At 46.2% G+C, this 24262-nt stretch overlaps 13 non-coding genes across 13 annotated transcripts; all 13 read right to left on the bottom strand.

Annotated features, from left to right (window-relative positions):
- Window positions 1-3726: 3726 nt before the first annotated feature.
- On the bottom strand, window positions 3727-3799 carry Trnak-cuu (transfer RNA lysine (anticodon CUU)). The gene has a single exon. It is a non-coding gene; the product is annotated as a tRNA-Lys (tRNA).
- Window positions 3800-5231: 1432 nt separating this feature from the next.
- Trnak-cuu (transfer RNA lysine (anticodon CUU)) lies at window positions 5232-5304 on the bottom strand. Its single transcript has one exon. It is a non-coding gene; the product is annotated as a tRNA-Lys (tRNA).
- A 1433-nt stretch (window positions 5305-6737) lies between these two features.
- Window positions 6738-6810, bottom strand: Trnak-cuu (transfer RNA lysine (anticodon CUU)). Its single transcript has one exon. It is a non-coding gene; the product is annotated as a tRNA-Lys (tRNA).
- A 1430-nt stretch (window positions 6811-8240) lies between these two features.
- Trnak-cuu (transfer RNA lysine (anticodon CUU)) lies at window positions 8241-8313 on the bottom strand. The gene has a single exon. It is a non-coding gene; the product is annotated as a tRNA-Lys (tRNA).
- Window positions 8314-9737: 1424 nt separating this feature from the next.
- On the bottom strand, window positions 9738-9810 carry Trnam-cau (transfer RNA methionine (anticodon CAU)). Its single transcript has one exon. It is a non-coding gene; the product is annotated as a tRNA-Met (tRNA).
- A 1442-nt stretch (window positions 9811-11252) lies between these two features.
- Window positions 11253-11325, bottom strand: Trnam-cau (transfer RNA methionine (anticodon CAU)). The gene has a single exon. It is a non-coding gene; the product is annotated as a tRNA-Met (tRNA).
- A 1452-nt stretch (window positions 11326-12777) lies between these two features.
- Window positions 12778-12850, bottom strand: Trnak-cuu (transfer RNA lysine (anticodon CUU)). Its single transcript has one exon. It is a non-coding gene; the product is annotated as a tRNA-Lys (tRNA).
- A 1433-nt stretch (window positions 12851-14283) lies between these two features.
- Trnak-cuu (transfer RNA lysine (anticodon CUU)) lies at window positions 14284-14356 on the bottom strand. The gene has a single exon. It is a non-coding gene; the product is annotated as a tRNA-Lys (tRNA).
- Window positions 14357-15788: 1432 nt separating this feature from the next.
- Trnak-cuu (transfer RNA lysine (anticodon CUU)) lies at window positions 15789-15861 on the bottom strand. Its single transcript has one exon. It is a non-coding gene; the product is annotated as a tRNA-Lys (tRNA).
- A 1431-nt stretch (window positions 15862-17292) lies between these two features.
- On the bottom strand, window positions 17293-17365 carry Trnak-cuu (transfer RNA lysine (anticodon CUU)). The gene has a single exon. It is a non-coding gene; the product is annotated as a tRNA-Lys (tRNA).
- A 1439-nt stretch (window positions 17366-18804) lies between these two features.
- On the bottom strand, window positions 18805-18877 carry Trnak-cuu (transfer RNA lysine (anticodon CUU)). The gene has a single exon. It is a non-coding gene; the product is annotated as a tRNA-Lys (tRNA).
- A 1445-nt stretch (window positions 18878-20322) lies between these two features.
- On the bottom strand, window positions 20323-20395 carry Trnak-cuu (transfer RNA lysine (anticodon CUU)). The gene has a single exon. It is a non-coding gene; the product is annotated as a tRNA-Lys (tRNA).
- A 3210-nt stretch (window positions 20396-23605) lies between these two features.
- Trnak-cuu (transfer RNA lysine (anticodon CUU)) lies at window positions 23606-23678 on the bottom strand. Its single transcript has one exon. It is a non-coding gene; the product is annotated as a tRNA-Lys (tRNA).
- Window positions 23679-24262: the final 584 nt, after the last annotated feature.

Below are 24262 nucleotides of genomic sequence, written 5' to 3'. Positions count from 1 at the left end.
AAAGTTTGCATGGTGCCTGTTGTATTCAATCCCGATGCAATTTCTGTGTTTCAACAACACTCTGATAGTCCACACATTACAGAATGCTTCCAGATGTGCATCGGAAACTACTCCTGGTCATCCAGGGAACGATCAAAGCTTAGACTGTTTGAGACATTAATCCCATGGAGGAAAGTTCGCATGGTGACTGTTGTATTCAATCCCGATGCAATTTCTGTGTCTCATCAACACTTTGAAGGTCCACAGATTACAGAATGCATCCAGATGTGCATCGGATACTGATACTGGTCTTCCAGGGTACGATCAAAGCTTAGACTGTTTGAGACATTAATCCCATTTAAGAAAATTGCGGATGGTGACTGTTGTATTCAATCGCGATGCAATTTCTGTGTCTCATCAACACTTTGAAGGTCCACAGATTGCAGAATACCTCCAGATGTGCATCGGAAACTACTACTGGTCTTCCAGGGAACGATCAAAGCGTAGACTGTTTGAGACACCACTTCCATTTAGTAAAATTGCGCATGGTGACTGTTGTATTCAATCCCGATGCAATTATTATGTTTCAACAACACTCTGATAGTCCACACATTACAGAATGAACCCAGATGTTCATCGCAAACAACTACTGGTCCTCCAGGGAACGATCAAAGCCTAAACTGTTTGAGACATTACTCCCATGGAGGAAAGTGCGCATGGTGACTGTTGTATTCAATCCCGATGCAATTTCTGTAGACTGTTGTATTCAATCCCGATGCAATTTCTGTGTTTCAACAACACTCTGATAGTCCACAGATTACAGAATGCCTCCACATGTGCATCGGAAACTACTACTGTTCTTCCAAAGAACGATCAAAGCGTAGACTGTTTGAGACATTACTTCCATGGAGTAATAGGAATACCTTCTCGAAAGAAAAGAGCAGTTCCTGTTGAATTCTCCGGTGTGACATTAAAAACAGTTTGAAATCCAGGTAGAGAGAGATCAGAAAACAATACTTCCTGCAAAAATACTACGTCCGCACAGGAGTCGTAAAGAAACTGCCGCAAAGAGGCAATGCGAACGTCGGACTCAATACGGTTAACATTTAAGGTAAGAAAGGTGTATGCTTGAACCATGGAGAGAAAAGCGAGGGAAGAAATCACCTACACCGACGCATCAACATCACAGTCCATAGCAGGGGAGACGGAGGCATCCGAGGGAGGGGGACTGCTACCCCCTTCCGCGGATCCCTTACGTTTCGGTTTTTTACGAACAGCATTGACGTTCGGCTGAACGCGCAACTTGCGTCGGCTGACGGGCAAGGAAGCGGCAGCCGCCGATGACGTAGGAGGGTCAAGTTCTGTATCTGACAACACCCGCGCCGGTCCACAGTCAGGGTCCAGGGTCGCGGGGGAATCATCCGACGAAACGGACTGGTCTACACCAGTATTTGCTTCCGGCAAACATGGACTACACGGAGGCGAAACGTGAGCAGGAAGCTCAGAAACTGCTAAGTTGGAAGGAAGCGGAGCAGCTCCGCTAGCAGAGGTGTGGGGCAGCGAAGCAGGAAGTTGTTGCGACTCAACTTGTTGTGACAACGAAGTCGGTTCGGAAGGCGGCGCCAACAGGCCCGACCCTCGAGCCGACTCGAGAGAAGCCGTGTCGGAAGCCGGAGGGGCGTCAGCAGCCGCTACCGGAACAGCTACTTCTGGGGAACAGGGAGCATCTACACTACACTGTGTCTCGGAGGATGTCGGTCTCTCGGATTGGGGTATCTCGGGGAGATCCTCATCCGTACTATTTCCATCTTGTGCGCGACGCCGTTTATTATTCAAAAGCGGCACACCCACCTGAGGAACCGACGGAACAACATCAGATATGGCACGTAAAGGAGGAAATTCTGTGTCAGGGGCGTGCAAAACCTGCGGCTGGGCGCTACTACCACTGGACTGTTCGACACCAAGAGCATAACCACCTGCAACGAGGTCAGCGACCGTTAACTTGCGACGCTGTTGGAGAGAATTTTTTAACACAAAAACCCTCCGCGGACAGTTGGTACGCACGTGGCCACTCTCATTACAAAAAAAACAGGTGCCAACCTGACCACTATATGTTACATGGACACGATATCCACCGATCTGCAAGTGCGAGGGAATATTCTGCTTCACGTGCATTTCGACGGAACGAATGCCACTGTAACACTGCAGGCGATGGTGGCTGGACCAGCGTTCAAGGCGAATACTCTTAACATCACCATACTAGAGTAAACCTTCCTTAAGATACACATTATACACCTCCGGCGGAAGATTGTAAACACGAACACTTGTGTACGTAATGGAAGCATTTGAAAGCAGTATGGTACTGACAGAATCATCCCGATGCCGAAAGACAACCTGATGACCAAATTTGGAAATAATTTTATCAACCTGAAGGGGGTCCATAAATTTAACAAAGAAAACATAGAGTTCTGTATCAAAATATGCAGTGTGCACCTGATCCGAATTAATGCCAAAGGTATCTACTAACCAATCATGAATCTCAAGGGAACTAGGTTGCACATGGCGGGTGGACTTGTCGAAAGCAAAACTAACTGTAGCCTGACGAGGAATGACCTGAGACGACACTTTCAAAAACTACGCAGTCTAAACCGCTACACAAAAAACACTGAAATACACACAGAAAGTAACACAAGGAACGAAACAACGACGGAGAAAAACTTACAGAAGGTACAACACTACACGTAAACAAACGATATCCCACTATACGTAACGCTACGGCGGAGCGGAAGACTAGGCACGTCCACACTGCACGGCGTCTGAAACGGAACTTATCCATTAGGCCACACAGTCACTGACGACCAAGTGCAACTTGTATAAGACTCATCTCGAAACGCTCACACCCCTGATAATTTGTGTTTTCGTTCTACACAGCCGCTGCCCTTGCCCTTTCCCACCCATTCGTTACATTCAACCTCTTACGTGACCGTCCAAATATAGACTGGGAAACAAGACCACACTCTGTGTGCATACGGAATCGAAGGCAGGGCGTGCCTCGCCGCATTTGCCACGATGGCCATTTGCTACTTCTACAGAAGCGGCGACGACGACGACGACGACGAGAGGCTCTGACATATGTGAGAAATACATCTATAAAATGTAATTCGGACTGCCTCGTCCCACCTTATGCTGAACCGCTTTGGCAAAGGCTTTATCTGCGCCATTCGCCTTAATCACATCTGAGAGTAATTCTTAATAAAAGGCATGTCGCTAATTGTTCGTCATCACAGATACTGTTTGCTATACGGCCACGACGCGCAACTGATTTCCAAAATTCGACTTCTTCCTTTGAGGATGGAACTCACGACCGTTAGTTTACTAGTCCAGTGCTCTACCACTGAGCTAAAGAGACGCGGCCTAGCGGTACTTTTGCGTACTTCGTCCTTACGGTCGTCTGGATCATCAGACTTCAGCTGACAACACTTCATATTACCGACTAATATTTGCAGCTATGGCGACCCTTTACTGCTTGGCTACACATCTGACACGTAACCGATGTCCTCTCCAAACAACAACACTTGCATTTCAGAACATGTCTTTCACACATGTCTACAAAATCACCTTCACCTTCAAATACAGTTTCCTTGCGACTGACAGAGACGTAGGCAAAGTTTAAAGTTGCTATTTCCATTACATCAGGTTAATCAGAAAAACGGTAATTTACATCTGCAGCGGAACAAAATTCTGTTTCGCCCAGCGTGGGGCTCGAACCCACGACCCTGAGATTAAGAGTCTCATGCTCTACCGACTGAGCTAGCCGGGCTGCTTCGGTGAATATTTGTCGGGCAGCACGTCACACAGTACTCGTTTGGGTTGGGTGGTCCCATACAGAATCTCTCCATGCTGCCTAATGTTTTCCTAATGTCACACTCGTCACGTACTTCACTTTTATTTCATAATCATGTCTGAGAGGTAAGGAATTGCATGACAACCTGCAGAGCTAGTGGCGTCAAAATTAACACTCATACTTGATGTGACTCAAAAGGCGAACGAGTTACTTTCCGACGTTGTTTTATATGTGCAAGTGCCAGTGGAAACTCGCGGTGACGGCACTCTGCCGACCAATTCGCTAGTTAACACCGGTCTTGTAGTGTGTGTTTCAAGCTCAAGAGCATCTCCAAGCAGAAAATGGTCAACAGCAACATTCAGACGGTTTCGTACTGCTCAAATGCTACATTAAAACGGTATGTTTCTTTTTCAGAACTGATAAAATACGAGCGTGACAGCATTCGAACCTGTAATCTTCAGATCCGAAGTCCGACGCCTTATCTATTAGGCCACACAGTCACTGACGACCAAGTGCAACTTATATATGACTCATCTCGAAACGCTCACACCCCTGATAATTTGTGTTTTCGTTCTGCACAGCCGCTGCCCTTGCTCTTTCCCACCCATTCGTTACTTTCAACCTCTTACGTGACCGACCAAATATAGACTGGGAAACAAGACCACACACTTCGTGCATACGGAATCGAAGGCAGGGCGTGCCTCGCCGCATTTGCCACGATGGCCATTTGCTACTTCTGCAGAAGCGGCGTCGTCGACGACGACGACGACGACGACCGCGAGAGGCTCTGACATGTGGGAGTAATACATCTATAAAATGTAATTCAGACTGCCTCGTCCCACCTTATGCTGAACCGCTTTGGCAAAGGCTTTATCTGCGCCATTCGCCTTAATCACATCTGAGAGTAATTCTTAATAAAAGGCATGTCGCTAATTGTTCGTCATCACAGATACTGTTTGCTATACGGCCACGACGCGCAACTGATTTCCAAAATTCGACTTCTTCCTTTGAGGATGGAACTCACGACCCTTGGTTTACTAGTCCAGTGCTCTACCACTGAGCTAAACAGGCGCGGCCTAGCGGTACTTTTGCGTACTTCGTCCTTACGGTCGTCTGGATCATCAGACTTCAGGTGACAACACTTCATATTACCGACTAATATATGCAGCTATGGCGACCCATTACTGATTGGCTACCATCTGACACGTAACCGATGTCCTCTCCAAACAACAACACTTTCATTTCAGAACATGTCTTTCACACATGTCTACAAAATCACCTTCACCTTCAAATACAGTTTCCTTGCGACTGACAGAGACGTAGGCAAAGTTTAAAGTTGCAATTTCCATTACATCACGTTAATCAGAAAAACGGTAATTTACATCTGCAGCGGAACAAAATTCCGTTTCGCCCAGCGTGGGGCTCGAACCCACGACCCTGAGATTAAGAGTCTCATGCTCTACCGACTGAGCTAGCCGGGCTGCTTCGGTGAATATTTGCCGGGCAGCACGTCACACAGTACTCGTTTGGGTTGGGTGGTCCCATACAGAATCTCTCCATGCTGCCTAATGTTTTCCTAACGTCACACTCGTCACGTACTTCACTTTTATTTCATAATCATTTCTGAGAGGTAAGGAATTGCATGACAACCTGCAGAGCTAGTGGCGTCAAAATTAACACTCATACTTGTTGTGACTCAAAAGGCGAACGAGTTACTTTCCGACGTTGTTTTAGATGTGCAAGTGCCAGTGGAAACTCGCGGTGACGGCACTCTGCCGACCATTTCGCTAGTTAACACCGGTCTTGTAGTGTGTGTTTCAAGCTCAAGAGCATCTCCAAGCAGAAAATGGTCAACAGCAACATTCAGACGGTTTCGTACTGCTCAAATGCTACATTAAAACGGTATGTTTCTTTTTCAGAACTGATAAAACACGAGCGTGACAGCATTCGAACCTGTAATCTTCAGATCCGAAGTCCGACGCCTTATCCATTAGGCCACACAGTCACTGACGACCAAGTGCAACTTCTATATGACTCATCTCGAAACGCTCACACCCCTGATAATTTGTGTTTTCGTTCTACACAGCCGCTGCCCTTGCCCTTTCCCACCCATTCGTTACATTCAACCTCTTACGTGACCGTCCAAATATAGACTGGGAAACAAGACCACACACTTTGTGCATACGGAATCGTAGGCAGGGCGTGCCTCGCCGCATTTGCCACGATGGAAATTTGCTACTTCTGCAGAAGCGGCGTCGACGACGACGACGACGACGACGACCGCGAGAGGCTCTGACATATGTGAGAAATACATCTATAAAATGTAATTCAGACTGCCTCGTCCCACCTTATGCTGAACCGCTTTGGCAAAGGCTTTATCTGCGCCATTCGCCTTAATCACATCTGAGAGTAATTCTTAATAAAAGGCATGTCGCTAATTGTTCGTCATCACAGATACTGTTTGCCATACGGCCACGACGCGCAACTGATTTCCAAAATTCGACTTCTTCCTTTGAGGATGGAACTCACGACCGTTAGTTTTCTAGTCCAGTGCTCTACCACTGAGCTAAAGAGACGCGGCCTAGCGGTAATTTTGCGTACTTCGTCCTTACGGTCGTCTGGATCATCAGACTTCAGCTGACAACACTTCATATTACCGACTAATATTTGCAGCTATGGCGACCCTTTACTGCTTGGCTACACATCTGACACGTAACCGATGTCCTCTCCAAACAACAACACTTGCATTTCAGAACATGTCTTTCACACATGTCTACAAAATCACCTTCACCTTCAAATACAGTTTCCTTGCGACTGACAGAGACGTAGGCAAAGTTTAAAGTTGCTATTTCCATTACATCACGTTAATCAGAAAAACGGTAATTTACATCTGCAGCAGAACAAAATTCCGTTTCGCCCAGCGTGGGGCTCGAACCCACGACCCTGAGATTAAGAGTCTCATGCTCTACCGACTGAGCTAGCCGGGCTGCTTCGGTGAGTATTTGCCGGGCAGCACGTCACACAGTACTCGTTTGGGTTGGGTGGTCCCATACAGAATCTCTCCATGCTGCCTAATGTTTTCCTAATGTCACACTCGTCACGTACTTCACTTTTATTTCATAATCATTTCTGAGAGGTAAGGAATTGCATGACAACCTGCAGAGCTAGTGACGTCAAAATTAACACTCATACTTGATGTGACTCAAAAGGCGAACGAGTTACTTTCCGACGTTGTTTTAGATGTGCAAGTGCAAGTGGAAACTCGCGGTGACGGCACTCTGCCGACCATTTCGCTAGTTAACACCGGTCTTGTAGTGTGTGTTTCAAGCTCAAGAGCATCTCCAAGCAGAAAATGGTCAACAGCAACATTCAGACGGTTTCGTACTGCTCAAATGCTACATTAAAACGGTATGTTTCTTTTTCAGAACTGATAAAACACGAGCGTGACAGCATTCGAACCTGTAATCTTCAGATCCGAAGTCCGACGCCTTATCTATTAGGCCACACAGTCACTGACGACCAAGTGCAACTTGTATATGACTCATCTCGAAACGCTCACACCCCTGATACTATGTGTTTTCGTTCTACACAGCCGCTGCCCTTGCTCTTTCCCACCCATTCGTTACATTCAACCTCTTACGTGACCGAACAAATATAGACTGGGAAACAAGACCACACACTTCGTGCATACGGAATCGAAGGCAGGGCGTGCCTCGCCGCATTTGCCACGATGGCCATTTGCTACTTCTGCAGAAGCGGCGTCGACGACGACGACGACGACGACCGCGAGAGGCTCTGACATGTGTGAGTAATACATCTATAAAATGTAATTCAGACTGCCTCGTCCCACCTTATGCTGAACCGCTTTGGCAAAGGCTTTATCTGCGCCATTCGCCTTAATCACATCTGAGAGTAATTCTTAATAAGAGGCATGTCGCTAATTGTTCGTCATCACAGATACTGTTTGCTATACGGCCACGACGCGCAACTGATTTCCAAAATTCGACTTCTTCCTTTGAGGATGGAACTCACGAGCCTTGGTTTACTAGTCCAGTGCTTTACCACTGAGCTAAAGAGGCGCGGCCTAGCGGTACCTTTGCATACTTGGTCCTTACGGTCGTCTGGATCATCAGACTTCAGCTGACAACACTTAATATTACCGACTAATATTTGCAGCTATGGCGACCCATTACTGCTTGGCTACACATCTGACACGTAACCGATGTCCTCTCCAAACAACAACACTTTCATTTCAGAACATGTCTTTCACACATGTCTACAAAATCACCTTCACCTTCAAATACAGTTTCCTTGCGACTGACAGAGACGTAGGCAAAGTTTAAAGTTGCTATTTCCATTACATCACGTTAATCAGAAAAACGGTAATTTACATCTGCAGCAGAACAAAATTCCGTTTCGCCCAGCGTGGGGCTCGAACCCACGACCCTGAGATTAAGAGTCTCATGCTCTACCAACTGAGCTAGCCGGGCTGCTTCGGTGAATACTTGCCGGGCAGCACATCACACAGTACTCGTTTGGGTTGGGTGGTCCCATACAGAATCTCTCCATGCTGCCTAATGTTTTCCTAACGTCACACTCGTCACGTACTTCACTTTTATTTCATAATCATTTCTGAGATGTAAGGAATTGGATGACAACCTGCAGAGCTAGTGGCGTCAAAATTAACACTCATACTTGATGTGACTCAAAAGGCGAACGAGTTACTTTCCGACTTTGTTTTAGATGTGCAAGTGCCAGTGGAAACTCGCGGTGACGACACTCTGCCGACCATTTCGCTAGTTAACACCGGTCTTGTAGTGTGTGTTTCAAGCTCAAGAGCATCTCCAAGCAGAAAATGGTCAACAGCAACATTCAGACGGTTTCGTACTGCTCAAATGCTACATTAAAACGGTATGTTTCTTTTTCAGAACTGATAAAACACGAGCGTGACAGCATTCGAACCTGTAATGTTCAGATCCGAAGTCCGACGCCTTATCTATTAGGCCACACAGTCACTGACGACCAAGTGCATCTTGTATATGACTCATCTCGAAACGCTCACACCCCTGATAATTTGTGTTTTCGTTCTACACAGCCGCTGCCCTTGCTCTTTCCCACCCATTCGTTACATTCAACCTCTTACGTGACCGACCAAATATAGACTGGGAAACAAGACCACACACTTTGTGCATACGGAATCGAAGGCAGGGCGTGCCTCGCCGCATTTGCCACGATGGCCATTTGCTACTTCTGCAGAAGCGGCGGCGGTGACGACGACGAGCGCGAGAGGCTCTGACATATGTGAGAAATACATCTATAAAATGTAATTCAGACTGCCTCGTCCCACCTTATGCTGAACTGCTTTGGCAAATTCTTTATCTGCGCCATTCGCCTTAATCACATCTGAGAGTATTTCTTAATAAAAGGCATGTCGCTAATTGTTCGTCATCACAGATACTGTTTGCTATACGGCCACGACGCGCAACTGATTTCCAAAATTCGACTTCTTCCTTTGAGGATGGAACTCACGACCCTTGGTTTACTAGTCCAGTGCTCTACCACTGTGCTAAAGAGGCGCGGCCTAGCGGTACCTTTACGTACTTCGTCCTTACAGTCGTCTGGATCATCAGACTTCAGCTGACAACACTTAATATTACCGACTAATATTTGCAGCTATGGCGACCCATTACTGCTTGGCTACACATCTGACACGTAACCGATGTCCTCTCCAAACAACAACACTTGCATTTCAGAACATGTCTTTCACACATGTCTACAAAATCACCTTCACCTTCAAATACAGTTTCCTTGCGACTGACTGAGACGTAGGCAAAGTTTAAAGTTGCTATTTCCATTACATCACGTTAATCAGAAAAACGGTAATTTACATCTGCGGCGGAACAAAATTCCGTTTCGCCCAGCGTGGGGCTCGAACCCACGACCCTGAGGTTATGAGTCTTATGCTCTACCGACTGAGCTAGCCGTGCTGCTTCGGTGAATACTTCCCGAGCAGCACGTCACACAGTACTCGTTTGGGTTGGGTGGTCCCATACAGAATCTCTCCATGCTGCCTAATGTTTTCCTAACGTCACACTCGTCACGTACTTCACTTTTATTTCATAATCATTTCTGAGAGGTAAGGAATTGCATGACAACCTGCAAGGCTAGTGGCGTCAAAATTAACACTCATACTTGATGTGACTCAAAAGGCGAACGAGTTACTTTCCGACTTTGTTTTAGATGTGCAAGTGCCAGTGGAAACTCGCGGTGACGACACTCTGCCGACCATTTCGCTAGTTAACACCGGTCTTGTTGTGTGTGTTCAAGCTCAAGAGCATCTCCAAGCAGAAAATGGTCAACAGCAACATTCAGACGGTTTCGTACTGCTCAAATGCTACATTATAACGGTATGTTTCTTTTTCAGAACTGATAAAACACGAGCGTGACAGCATTCGAACCTGTAATCTTCAGATCCGAAGTCCGACGCCTTATCCATTAGGCCACACAGTCACTGACGACCAAGTGCAACTTGTATATGACTCATCTCGAAACGCTCACACCCCTGATAATTTGTGTTTTCGTTCTACACAGCCGCTGCCCTTGCTCTTTCCCACCCATTCGTTACATTCAACTTCTTACGTGACCGACCAAATATAGACTGGGAAACAAGACCACACACTTTGTGCATACGGAATCGAAGGCAGGGCGTGCCTCGCTGCATTTGCCTCGATGGCCATTTGCTACTTCTGCAGAAGCGGCGGCGGCGACGACGACGACGACGACGACGACGACGACCGCGAGAGGCTCTGACATATGTGAGAAATACATCTATAAAATATAATTCAGACTGCCTCGTCCCACCTTATGCTGAACCGCTTTGGCAAAGGCTTTATCTGCGCCATTCGCCTTTATCACATCTGAGAGTAATTCTTAAAAAAAAGGCATGTCGCTAATTGTTCGTCATCACAGATACTGTTTGCTATACGGCCACGACGCGCAACTGATTTCCAAAATTCGACATCTTCCTTTGATGATGGAACTCACGACCCTTTTTTTACTAGTCTAGTGCTCTACCACTGAGCTAAAGAGGCGCGGCCTAGCGGTACTTCTTCGTTCTTCGTCCTTACGGTCGTCTGGATCATCAGACTTCAGCTGACAACACTTCATATTACCGACTAATATTTGCAGCTATGGCGACCCATTACTGCTTGGCTACACATCTGACACGTAACCGATGTCCTCTCCAAACAACAACACTTGCATTTCAGAACATGTCTTTCACACATGTCTACAAAATCACCTTCACCTTCAAATACAGTTTCCTTGCGACTGACTGAGACGTAGGCAAAGTTTAAAGTTGCTATTTCCATTACATCACGTTAATCAGAAAAACGGTAATTTACATCTGCAGCGGAACAAAATTCCGTTTCGCCCAGCGTGGGCCTCGAACCCACGACCCTGAGGTTATGAGTCTTATGCTCTACCGACTGAGCTAGCCGGGCTGCTTCGGTGAATACTTCCCGAGCAGCACGTCACACAGTACTCGTTTGGGTTGGGTGGTCCCATACAGAATCTCTCCATGCTGCCTAATGTTTTCCTAACGTCACACTCGTCACGTACTTCACTTTTATTTCATAATCATTTCTGAGAGGTAAGGAATTGCATGACAACCTGCAAGGCTAGTGGCGTCAAAATTAACACTCATACTTGATGTGACTCAAAAGGCGAACGAGTTACTTTCCGACGTTGTTTTAGATGTGCAAGTGCCAGTGGAAACTCGCGGTGACGACACTCTGCCGACCATTTCGCTAGTTAACACCGGTCTTGTTGTGTGTGTTCAAGCTCAAGAGCATCTCCAAGCAGAAAATGGTCAACAGCAACATTCAGACGGTTTCGTACTGCTCAAATGCTACATTATAACGGTATGTTTCTTTTTCAGAACTGATAAAACACGAGCGAGACAGCAATCGAACCTGTAATCTTCAGATCCGAAGTCCGACGCCTTATCCATTAGGCCACACAGTCACTGACGACCAAGTGCAACTTGTTATGACTCATCTCGAAACGCTCACACCCCTGATAATTTGTGTTTTCGTTCTACACAGCCGCTGCCCTTGCTCTTTCCCACCCATTCGTTACATTCAACTTCTTATGTGACCGACCAAATATAGACTGGGAAACAAGACCACACACTTTGTGCATACGGAATCGAAGGCAGGGCGTGCCTCGCTGCATTTGCCTCGATGGCCATTTGCTACTTCTGCAGAAGCGGCGGCGGCGACGACGACGACGACGACGACGACGACGACGACGACGACGACCGCGAGAGGCTCTGACATATGTGAGAAATACATCTATAAAATATAATTCAGACTGCCTCGTCCCACCTTATGCTGAACCGCTTTGGCAAAGGCTTTATCTGCGCCATTCGCCTTTATCACATCTGAGAGTAATTCTTAATAAAATTCATGTCGCTAATTGTTCGTCATCACAGATACTGTTTGCTATACGGCCACGACGCGCAACTGATTTCCAAAATTCGACTTCTTCCTTTGAGGATGGAACTCACGACCCTAGGTTTACTAGTCCAGTGCTCTACCACTGAGCTAAAGAGGCGCGGCCTGGCGGTGCATCTGCGTACTTCGTCCTTACGGTCGTCTGGATCATCAGACTTCAGCTGACAACACTTCATATTACCGACTAATATTTGCAGCTATGGTGACCCATTACTGCTTGGCTACACATCTGACACGAACCCGATGTCCTCTCCAAACAACAACACTTGCATTTCAGAACATGTCTTTCACACATGTCTACAAAATCACCTTCACCTTCAAATACAGTTTCCTTGCGACTGACAGAGACGTAGGCAAAGTTTAAAGTTGCTATTTCCATTACATCACGTTAATCAGAAAAACGGTAATTTACATCTGCAGCGGAACAAAATTCCGTTTCGCCCAGCGTGGGGCTCGAACCCACGACCCTGAGATTAAGAGTCTCATGCTCTACCGACTGAGCTAGCCGGGCTGCTTCGGTGAATATTTGCCGGGCAGCACATCACACAGTACTCGTTTGGGTTGGGTGGTCACATACAGAATCTCTCCATGCTGCCTAATGTTTTCCTAATGTCACACTCGTCACGTACTTCACTTTTATTTCATAATCATTTCTGAGAGGTAAGGAATTGCATGACAACCTGCAGAGCTAGTGGCGTCAAAATTAACACTCATACTTGATGTGACTCAAAAGGCGAACGAGTTACTTTCCGACGTTGTTTTAGATGTGCAAGTGCCAGTGGAAACTCGCGGTGACGGCACTCTGCCGACCATTTCGCTAGTTAACACCGGTCTTGTAGTGTGTGTTTCAAGCTCAAGAGCATCTCCAAGCAGAAAATGGTCAACAGCAACATTCAGACGGTTTCGTACTGCTCAAATGCTACATTAAAACGGTATGTTTCTTTTTCAGAACTGATAAAACACGAGCGTGACAGCATTCGAACCTGTAATCTTCAGATCCGAAGTCCGACGCCTTATCCAATAGGCCACGCAGACACTAACGACCAAGTGCAACTTGTATATGACTCATCTCGAAACGCTCACACCCCTGATAATTTCTGTTTTCGTTATACACAGCCGCTGCCCTTGCTCTTTCCCACCCATTCGTTACATTCAACCTCTTACGTGACCGAACAAATATAGACTGGGAAACAAGACCACACACTTTGTGCATACGGAATCGAAGGCAGGGCGTGCCTCGCCGCATTTGCCACGATGGCCATTTGCTACTTCTGCAGAAGCGGCGGCGGCGACGACAACGACGACGACGACTGCGAGAGGCTGTGACATATGTGAGAAATACATCTATAATATATAATTCAGACTGCCTCGTCCCACCTTATGCTGAACCGCTTTGGCAAAGGCTTTATCTGCGCCATTCGCCTTAATCACATCTGAGAGTAATCCTTAATAAAATTCATGTCGCTAATTGTTCGTCATCACAGATACTGTTTGCTATACGGCCACGACGCTCAACTGATTTCCTAAATTCGACTTCTTCTTTTGAGGATGGAACTCACGACCCTTGGTTTACTAGTCCAGTGCTCTACCACTGAGCTAAACAAGCGCGGCCTAGCGGTACTTTTGCGTACTTCGTCCTTACGGTCGTCTGGATCATCAGACTTCAGGTGACAACACTTCATATTACCGACTAATATATGCAGCTATGGCGACCCATTACTGCTTGGCTACACATCTGACACGTAACCGATGTCCTCTCCAAACAACAACACTTGCATTTCAGAACATGTCTTTCACACATGTCTACAAAATCACCTTCACCTTCAAATACAGTTTCCTTGCGACTGACAGAGACGTAGGCAAAGTTTGCAGTTGCTATTTCCATTTCATCACGTTAATCAGAAAAACGGTAATTTACATCTGCAGCGGAACAAAATTCCGTTTCGTCCAGCGTGGGGCTCGAACGCACGACCCTGAGATTAAGAGTCTCATGCTCTACCGACTGAGCTAGCCAGGCTGCTTCGGTGAATATTTGCCGGGCAGCACGTCACACAGTACTCGTTTGGGTTGGGTGGTCCCATACAGAATCTCTCCATGCTGCCTAATGTTTTCCTAATGTCACACTCGTCACGTACTTCACTTTTATTTCATAATCATTTCTGAGAGGTAAGGAATTGCATGACAACCTGCAGAGCTAGTGGCGTCAAAATTAACACTCATACTTGATGTGACTCAAAAGGCGAACGAGTTACTTTCCGACGTTGTTTTAGATGTGCAAGTGCCAGTGGAAACTCGCGGTGACGGCACTCTGCCGACCATTTCGCTAGTTAACACCGGTCTTGTAGTGTGTGTTTCAAGCTCAAGAGCATCTCCAAGCAGAAAATGGTCAACAGCAACATTCAGACGGTTTCGTCCTGCTCAAATGCTACATTAAAACGGTATGTTTCTTTTTCAGAACTGATAAAACACGAGCGTGACAGCATTCGAACCTGTAATCTTCAGATCCGAAGTCCGACGCCTTATCCATTAGGCCACACAGTCACTGACGACCAAGTGCAACTTGTATATGACTCATCTCGAAACGCTCACATCCCTGATAATTTGTGTTTTCGTTCAACACAGCCTCTGCCCTTGCTCTTTCCCACCCATTCGTTACATTCAACCTCTTACGTGACCGACCAAATATAGACTGGGAAACAAGACCACACACTTTGTGCATACGGAATCGAAGGCAGGGCGTGCCTCGCCACATTTGCCACGATGGCCATTTGCTACTTCTGCAGAAGCGGCGTCGACGACGACGACGACGACGACCGCGAGAGGCTCTGACATGTGTGAGTAATACATCTATAAAATGTAATTCAGACTGCCTCGTCCCACCTTATGCTGAACCGCTTTGGCAAAGGCTTTATCTGCGCCATTCGCCTTAATCACATCTGAGAGTAATTCTTAATAAAAAAGGCATGTCGCTAATTGTTCGTCATCACAGATACTGTTTGCTATACGGCCACGACACGCAACTGATTTCCAAAATTCGACTTCTTCCTTTGAGGATGGAACTCACGACCATTGGTTTACTAGTCCAGTGCTCTACCACTGAGCTAAACAAGCGCGGCCTAGCGGTACTTTTGCGTACTTCGTCCTTACGGTCGTCTGGATCATCAGACTTCAGGTGACAACACTTCATATTACCGACTAATATATGCAGCTATGGCGACCCATTACTGCTTGGCTACACATCTGACACGTAACCGATGTCCTCTCCAAACAACAACACTTGCATTTCAGAACATGTCTTTCACACATGTCTACAAAATCACCTTCACCTTCAAATACAGTTTCCTTGCGACTGACAGAGACGTAGGCAAAGTTTAAAGTTGCTATTTCCATTACATCACGTTAATCAGAAGAACGGTAATTTACATCTGCAGCGGAACAAAATTCTGTTTCGCCCAGCGTGGGGCTCGAACCCACGACACTGAGATTAAGAGTCTCATGCTCTACCGACTGAGCTAGCCGGGCTGCTTCGGTGAATACTTGCCGGGCAGCACGTCACACAGTACTCGTTTGGGTTGGGTGGTCCCATACAGAATCTCTCCATGCTGCCTAATGTTTTCCTAACGTCACACTCGTCACGTACTTCACTTTTGTTTCATAATCATTTCTGAGAGGTAATGAATTGCATGACAACCTGCAGAGCTAGTGGCGTCAAAATTAACACTCATACTTGATGTGACTCAAAAGGCGAACGAGTTACTTTCCGACGTTGTTTTAGATGTGCAAGTGCCAGTGGAAACTCGCGGTGACGGCACTCTGCCGACCATTTCGCTAGTTAACACCGGTCTTGTAGTGTGTGTTTCAAGCTCAAGAGCATCTCCAAGCAGAAAATGGTCAACAGCAACATTCAGATGGTTTCGTACTGCTCAAATGCTACATTATAACGGTATGTTTCTTTTTCAGAACTGATAAAACACGAGCGTGACAGCATTAGAACCTGTAATGTTCAGATCCGAAGTCCGACGCCTTATCTATTAGGCCACACAGTCACTGACGACCAAGTGCAACTTGTATATGACTCATCTCGAAACGCTCACACCCCTGATAATTTGTGTTTTCGTTCTACACAGCCGCTGCCCTTGCTCTTTCCCACCCATTCGTTACATTCAACCTCTTACGTGACCGACCAAATATAGACTGGGAAACAAGACCACACACTTCGTGCATACGGAATCGAAGGCAGGGCGTGCCTCGCCACATTTGCCACGATGCCATTTGCTACTTCTGCAGAAGCGGCGTCGACGACGACGACGACGACGACCGCGAGAGGCTCTGACATGTGTGAGTAATACATCTATAAAATGTAATTCAGACTGCCTCGTCCCACCTTATGCTGAACCGCTTTGGCAAAGGCTTTATCTGCGCCATTCGCCTTAATCACATCTGAGAGTAATTCTTAATAAAAAAGGCATGTCGCTAATTGTTCGTCATCACAGATACTGTTTGCTATACGGCCACGACACGCAACTGATTTCCAAAATTCGACTTCTTCCTTTGAGGATGGAACTCACGACCATTGGTTTACTAGTCCAGTGCTCTACCACTGAGCTAAACAAGCGCGGCCTAGCGGTACTTTTGCGTACTTCGTCCTTACGGTCGTCTGGATCATCAGACTTCAGGTGACAACACTTCATATTACCGACTAATATATGCAGCTATGGCGACCCATTACTGCTTGGCTACACATCTGACACGTAACCGATGTCCTCTCCAAACAACAACACTTGCAATTCAGAACATGTCTTTCACACATGTCTACAAAATCACCTTCACCTTCAAATACAGTTTCCTTGCGACTGACAGAGACGTAGGCAAAGTTTAAAGTTGCTATTTCCATTACATCACGTTAATCAGAAAAACGGTAATTTACATCTGCAGCGGAACAAAATTCCGTTTCGCCCAGCGTGGGACTCGAACCCACGACCCTGAGATTAAGAGTCTCATGCTCTACCGACTGAGCAAGCCGGGCTGCTTCGGTGAATACTTGCCGGGCAGCACGTCACACAGTACTCGTTTGGGTTGGGTGGTCACATACAGAATCTCTCCATGCTGCCTAATGTTTTCCTAACGTCACACTCGTCACGTACTTCACTTTTATTTCATAATCATTTCTGAGAGGTAAGGAATTGCATGACAACCTGCAGAGCTAGTGGCGTCAAAATTAACACTAATACTTGATGTGACTCAAAAGGCGAACGAGTTACTTTCCGACGTTGTTTTAGATGTGCAAGTGCCAGTGGAAACTCGCGGTGACGGCACTCTGCCGACCATTTCGCTAGTTAACACCGGTCTTGTAGTGTGTGTTTCAAGCTCAAGAGCATCTCCAAGCAGAAAATGGTCAACAGCAACATTCAGACGGTTTCGTACTGCTCAAATGCTACATTAAAACGGTATGTTTCTTTTTCAGAACTGATGAAACACGAGCGTGACAGCATTCGAACCTGTAATCTTCAGATCCGAAGTCCGACGCCTTATCCATTAGGCCACACAGTCACTGACGACCAAGTGCAACTTGTATATGACTCATCTCGAAACGCTCACACCCCTGATAATTTGTGTTTTCGTTCTACACAGCCGCTGCCCTTGCTCTTTCCCACCCATTCGTTACATTCAACCTCTTACGTGACCGACCAAATATAGACTGGGAAACAAGACCACACACTTTGTGCATACGGAATCGAAGGCAGGGCGTGCCTCGCTGCATTTGCCACGATGGCCATTTGCTACTTCTGCAGAAGCGGCGGCGACGACGACGACGACGACGACGACGACGACCGCGAGAGGCTCTGACATATGTGAGAAATACATCTATAAAATATAATTCAGACTGCCTAGTCCCACCTTATGCTGAACCTCTTTGGCAAAGGCTTTATCTGCGCCATTCGCCTTAATCACATCTGAGAGTAATTCTTAATAAAATTCATGTCGCTAATTGTTCGTCATCACAGATACTGTTTGCTATACGGCCACGACGCTCAACTGATTTCCAAAATTCGACTTCTTCCTTTGAGGATGGAACTCACGACCCTTGGTTTACTAGTCCAGTGCTCTACCACTGAGCTAAAGAGGCGCGGCCTAGCGGTGCTTTTGCGTACTTCGTCCTTACGGTCGTCTGGATCATCAGACTTCAGCTGACAACACTTCATATTACCGACTAATATTTGCAGCTATGGTGACCCATTACTGCTTGGCTACACATCTGACACGAAACTGATGTCCTCTCCAAACAACAACACATGCATTTCAGAACATGTCTTTCACACATGTCTACAAAATCACCTTCACCTTCAAATACAGTTTCCTTGCGACTAACAGAGACGTAGGCAAAGTTTAAAGTTGCTATTTCCATTACATCACGTTAATCAGAAAAACGGTAATTTACATCTGCAGCGGAACAAAATTCCGTTTCGCCCAGCGTGGGGCTCGAACCCACGACCCTGAGATTAAGAGTCTCATGCTCTACCGACTGAGCTAGCCGGGCTGCTTCGGTGAATATTTGCCGGGCAGCACATCACACAGTACTCGTTTGGGTTGGGTGGTCACATACAGAATCTCTCCATGCTGCCTAATGTTTTCCTAATGTCACTCTCGTCACGTACTTCACTTTTATTTCATAATCATTTCTGAGAGGTAAGGAATTGCATGACAACCTGCAGAGCTAGTGGCGTCAAAATTAACACTCATACTTGATGTGACTCAAAAGGCGAACGAGTTACTTTCCGACGTTGTTTTAGATGTGCAAGTGCCAGTGGAAACTCGCGGTGACGGCACTCTGCCGACCATTTCGCTAGTTAACACCGGTCTTGTAGTGTGTGTTTCAAGCTCAAGAGCATCTCCAAGCAGAAAATGGTCAACAGCAACATTCAGACGGTTTCCTACTGCTCAAATGCTACATTAAAACGGTATGTTTCTTTTTCAGAACTGATAAAACACGAGCGTGACAGCATTCGAACCTGTAATCTTCAGATCCGAAGGCCGACGCCTTATCCATTAGGCCACACAGACACTAACGACCAAGTGCAACTTGCATATGACTCATCTCGAAACGCTCACACCCCTGATAATTTGTGTTTTCGTTCTACACAGCCGCTGCCCTTGCTCTTTCCCACCCATTCGTTACATTCAACCTCTTACGTGACCGAACAAATATAGACTGGGAAACAAGACCACACACTTTGTGCATACGGAATCGAAGGCAGGGCGTGCCTCGCCGCATTTGCCACGATGGCCATTTGCTACTTCTGCAGAAGCGGCGGCGACGACGACGACGACGACAACGACGACGACGACGACCGCGAGAGGCTCTGACATATGTGAGAAATACATCTATAAAATGTAATTCAGACTGACTCGTCCCACCTTATGCTGAACCGCTTTGGCAAAGGCTTTATCTGCGCCATTCACCTTAATCACATCTGAGAGTAATTCTTAATAAAAGGCATGTCGCTAATTGTTCGTCATCACAGATACTGTTTGCTATACGGCCACGACGCGCAACTGATTTCCAAAATTCGACTTCTTCCTTTTAGGATGGAACTCACGACCCTTGGTTTACTAGTCCAGTGCTCTACCACTGAGCTAAAGAGGCGCGGCCTAGCGGTACTTTTGCGTACTTCGTCCTTACGGTTGTCCGGATCATCAGACTTCAGCTGACAACACTTCATATTACCGACTAATATTTGCAGCTATGGCGACCCATTACTGCTTGGCTACACATCTGACACGTAACCGATGTCCTCTCCAAACAACAACACATGCATTTCAGAACATGTCTTTCACACATGTCTACAAAATCACCTTCACCTTCAAATACAGTTTCCTTGCGACTAACAGAGACGTAGGCAAAGTTTAAAGTTGCTATTTCCATTACATCACGTTAATCAGAAAAACGGTAATTTACATCTGCAGCGGAACAAAATTCCGTTTCGCCCAGCGTGGGGCTCGAACCCACGACCCTGAGATTAAGAGTCTCATGCTCTACCGACTGAGCTAGCCGGGCTGCTTCGGTGAATATTTGCCGGGCAGCACATCACACAGTACTCGTTTGGGTTGGGTGGTCACATACAGAATCTCTCCATGCTGCCTAATGTTTTCCTAATGTCACTCTCGTCACGTACTTCACTTTTATTTCATAATCATTTCTGAGAGGTAAGGAATTGCATGACAACCTGCAGAGCTAGTGGCGTCAAAATTAACACTCATACTTGATGTGACTCAAAAGGCGAACGAGTTACTTTCCGACGTTGTTTTAGATGTGCAAGTGCCAGTGGAAACTCGCGGTGACGGCACTCTGCCGACCATTTCGCTAGTTAACACCGGTCTTGTAGTGTGTGTTTCAAGCTCAAGAGCATCTCCAAGCAGAAAATGGTCAACAGCAACATTCAGACGGTTTCCTACTGCTCAAATGCTACATTAAAACGGTATGTTTCTTTTTCAGAACTGATAAAACACGAGCGTGACAGCATTCGAACCTGTAATCTTCAGATCCGAAGGCCGACGCCTTATCCATTAGGCCACACAGACACTAACGACCAAGTGCAACTTGCATATGACTCATCTCGAAACGCTCACACCCCTGATAATTTGTGTTTTCGTTCTACACAGCCGCTGCCCTTGCTCTTTCCCACCCATTCGTTACATTCAACCTCTTACGTGACCGAACAAATATAGACTGGGAAACAAGACCACACACTTTGTGCATACGGAATCGAAGGCAGGGCGTGCCTCGCCGCATTTGCCACGATGGCCATTTGCTACTTCTGCAGAAGCGGCGGCGACGACGACGACGACGACAACGACGACGACGACGACCGCGAGAGGCTCTGACATATGTGAGAAATACATCTATAAAATGTAATTCAGACTGACTCGTCCCACCTTATGCTGAACCGCTTTGGCAAAGGCTTTATCTGCGCCATTCACCTTAATCACATCTGAGAGTAATTCTTAATAAAAGGCATGTCGCTAATTGTTCGTCATCACAGATACTGTTTGCTATACGGCCACGACGCGCAACTGATTTCCAAAATTCGACTTCTTCCTTTTAGGATGGAACTCACGACCCTTGGTTTACTAGTCCAGTGCTCTACCACTGAGCTAAAGAGGCGCGGCCTAGCGGTACTTTTGCGTACTTCGTCCTTACGGTTGTCCGGATCATCAGACTTCAGCTGACAACACTTCATATTACCGACTAATATTTGCAGCTATGGCGACCCATTACTGCTTGGCTACACATCTGACACGTAACCGATGTCCTCTCCAAACAACAACACTAGCATTTCAGAACATGTCTTTCACACATGTCTACAAAATCACCTTCACCTTCAAATACAGTTTCCTTGCGACTGACAGAGACGTAGGCAAAGTTTAAAGTTGCTATTTCCATTACATCAGGTTAATCAGAAAAACGGTAATTTACATCTGCAGCGGAAAAAAATTCCGTTTCGCCCAGCGTGGGGCTCGAACCCACGACCCTGAGATTAAGAGTCTCATGCTCTACCGACTTTTTTTTTATTCCTTTTTTTTTCGTATATTTTTTTTTTGGCCACCCATCACCCCTTTTAGCCCATCCTTGCGCTCTCCATAATTCGCCTTCATCGGCGTCGGCTTCTCACGCCATGTACATTACCATAAACTGATGAGACGTAGTTAATCCCTTTATCGTGGAGAAACTAATGTACCCCTTCTTTGGGCTTATTGATAATGTGAAAAAAGAATGAAGTCTTCAGTAGGTAGAAACAGAAGTTATGTTCAGTTTGTTTCCTTCTTCATCGCTGTTTTTTGTTGTCACACTTAAAGCAAATAGTCTTCCTTGACAAAGAAACGTCAGAGGGCATTTCGAAACTGCCTCTTCTCTCTGAAAATGCTTAAAAAACAAACCATATTCGGTGAGAAGCAACTATTTATAATGGCTTCTTGAAAAATAAATTAATAAACGTTGAACTCAAAGAACGGCAATTCCGGTAAAAACTAAAATAATTTTTTTATTCACGATTGTTAAGTAAGTTAGTAGTGGTGAACACTCTCTTACGTTTGTCTTCTGTGTCCGCAGATATTTCTTGTTAATACTTTTACATCAAGGTCTTGATTAAAAAATTTGCGTATGTTTCTTTATATTTACTAGTCTTCAGTAACATGTGATGCTCAGTTAGCAGAGAGATCCCAAAATCCTCTTGGCTTTTCTCTTCCTTCGTGAAGAGGTAATGGACCGTTGCCGCTTTCAGCCAATTGACTGCGTTGCGTTTCGTGTTAGGAAAGGGTACATCATCCGGTGTCAAAAAGTCCGCAGGCGTTATAGCGTTAGGTGACGTTCGAAGGATGAGTGCCAGCTCACACCCCTGATAATTTGTGTTTTCGTTCTACACAGCCGCTGCCCTTGCTCTTTCCCACCCATTCGTTACATTCAACCTTTTACGTGACCGAACAAATATAGACTGGGAAACAAGACCACACACTTCGTGCATACGGAATCGAAGGCAGGGCGTGTCTCGCCGCGTTTGCCACGATGGCCATTTGCTACTTCTGCAGAAGCGGCGGCGGCGGCGACGACGACGACGACGACGACGACGACGTCGAGCGCGAGAGGTTCTGACATATGTGAGAAATACATCTATAAAATGTAATTCAGACTGACTCGTCCCACCTTATGCTGAACAGCTTTGGCAAAGGCTTTATCTGCGCCATTCGCCTTAATCACATCTGAGAGTAAATCTTAATAAAAATCATGTCGCTAATTGTTCGTCATCACAGCTACTGTTGGCTATACGGCCACGACGCGCAACTGATTTCCAAAATTCGACTTCTTCCTTTGAGGATGGAACTCACGACCTTTGGTTTACTAGTCCAGTGCTCTACCACTGAGCTAAAGAGGCGCGGCCTAGCGGTACTTCTTCGTACTTCGTCCTTACGGTCGTCTGGATCATCAGACTTCAGCTGACAACACTTCATATTACCGACTAATATTTGCAGCTATGGCGACACTTTACTGCTTGGCTACACATCTGACACGCAACCGATGTCCTCTCCAAACAACAACACTTGCATTTCAGAACATGTCTTTCACACATGTCTACAAAATCGCCTTCACCTTCAAATACAGTTTCTTTGCGACTGACAGAGACGTAGGCAAAGTTTAAAGTTGCTATTTCCATTACATCACGTTAATCATAAAAACGGTAATTTATATCTGCAGCGGAACAAAATTCCGTTTCGCCCAGCGTGGGGCTCGAACCCACGACCCTGAGATTAAGAGTCTCATGCTCTACCGACTGAGCTAGCCGGGCGGCTTCGGTGAATACTTGCCGGGCAGCACGTCACACAGTACTCGTTTGGGTTGGGTGGTCCCATACAGAATCTCTCCATGCTGCCTAATGTTTTCCTAACGTCACACTCGTCACGTACTTCACTTTTATTTCATAATCATTTCTGAGAGGTAAGGAATTGCATGACAACCTGCAGAGCTAGTGGCGTCAAAATTAACACTCATACTTGATGTGACTCAAAAGGCGAACGAGTTACTTTCCGACGTTGTTTTAGATGTGCAAGTGCCAGTGGAAACTCGCGGTGACGGCACTCTGCCGACCATTTCGCTAGTTAACACCGGTCTTGTAGTGTGTGTTTCAAGCTCAAGAGCATCTCCAAGCAGAAAATGGTCAACAGCAACATTCAGACGGTTTTGTACTGCTCAAATGCTACATTAAAACGGTATGTTTTTTTTTCCAGAACTGATAAAACACGAGCGTGACAGCATTCGAACCTGTAATCTTCAGATCCGAAGTCCGACGCCTTATCTATTAGGCCACACAGTCACTGACGACCAAGTGCAACTTGTATATGACTCATCTCGAAACGCTCACACCCCTGATAA

Source organism: Schistocerca gregaria, chromosome 8 (genome assembly GCF_023897955.1).
Source record: "Schistocerca gregaria isolate iqSchGreg1 chromosome 8, iqSchGreg1.2, whole genome shotgun sequence".
In the NCBI taxonomy this organism is placed as follows: Eukaryota; Metazoa; Arthropoda; class Insecta; order Orthoptera; family Acrididae; genus Schistocerca; species Schistocerca gregaria.
Note: the sequence above shows the minus strand (reverse complement) of the source record. Positions and strands in the feature narration are given on the sequence as shown.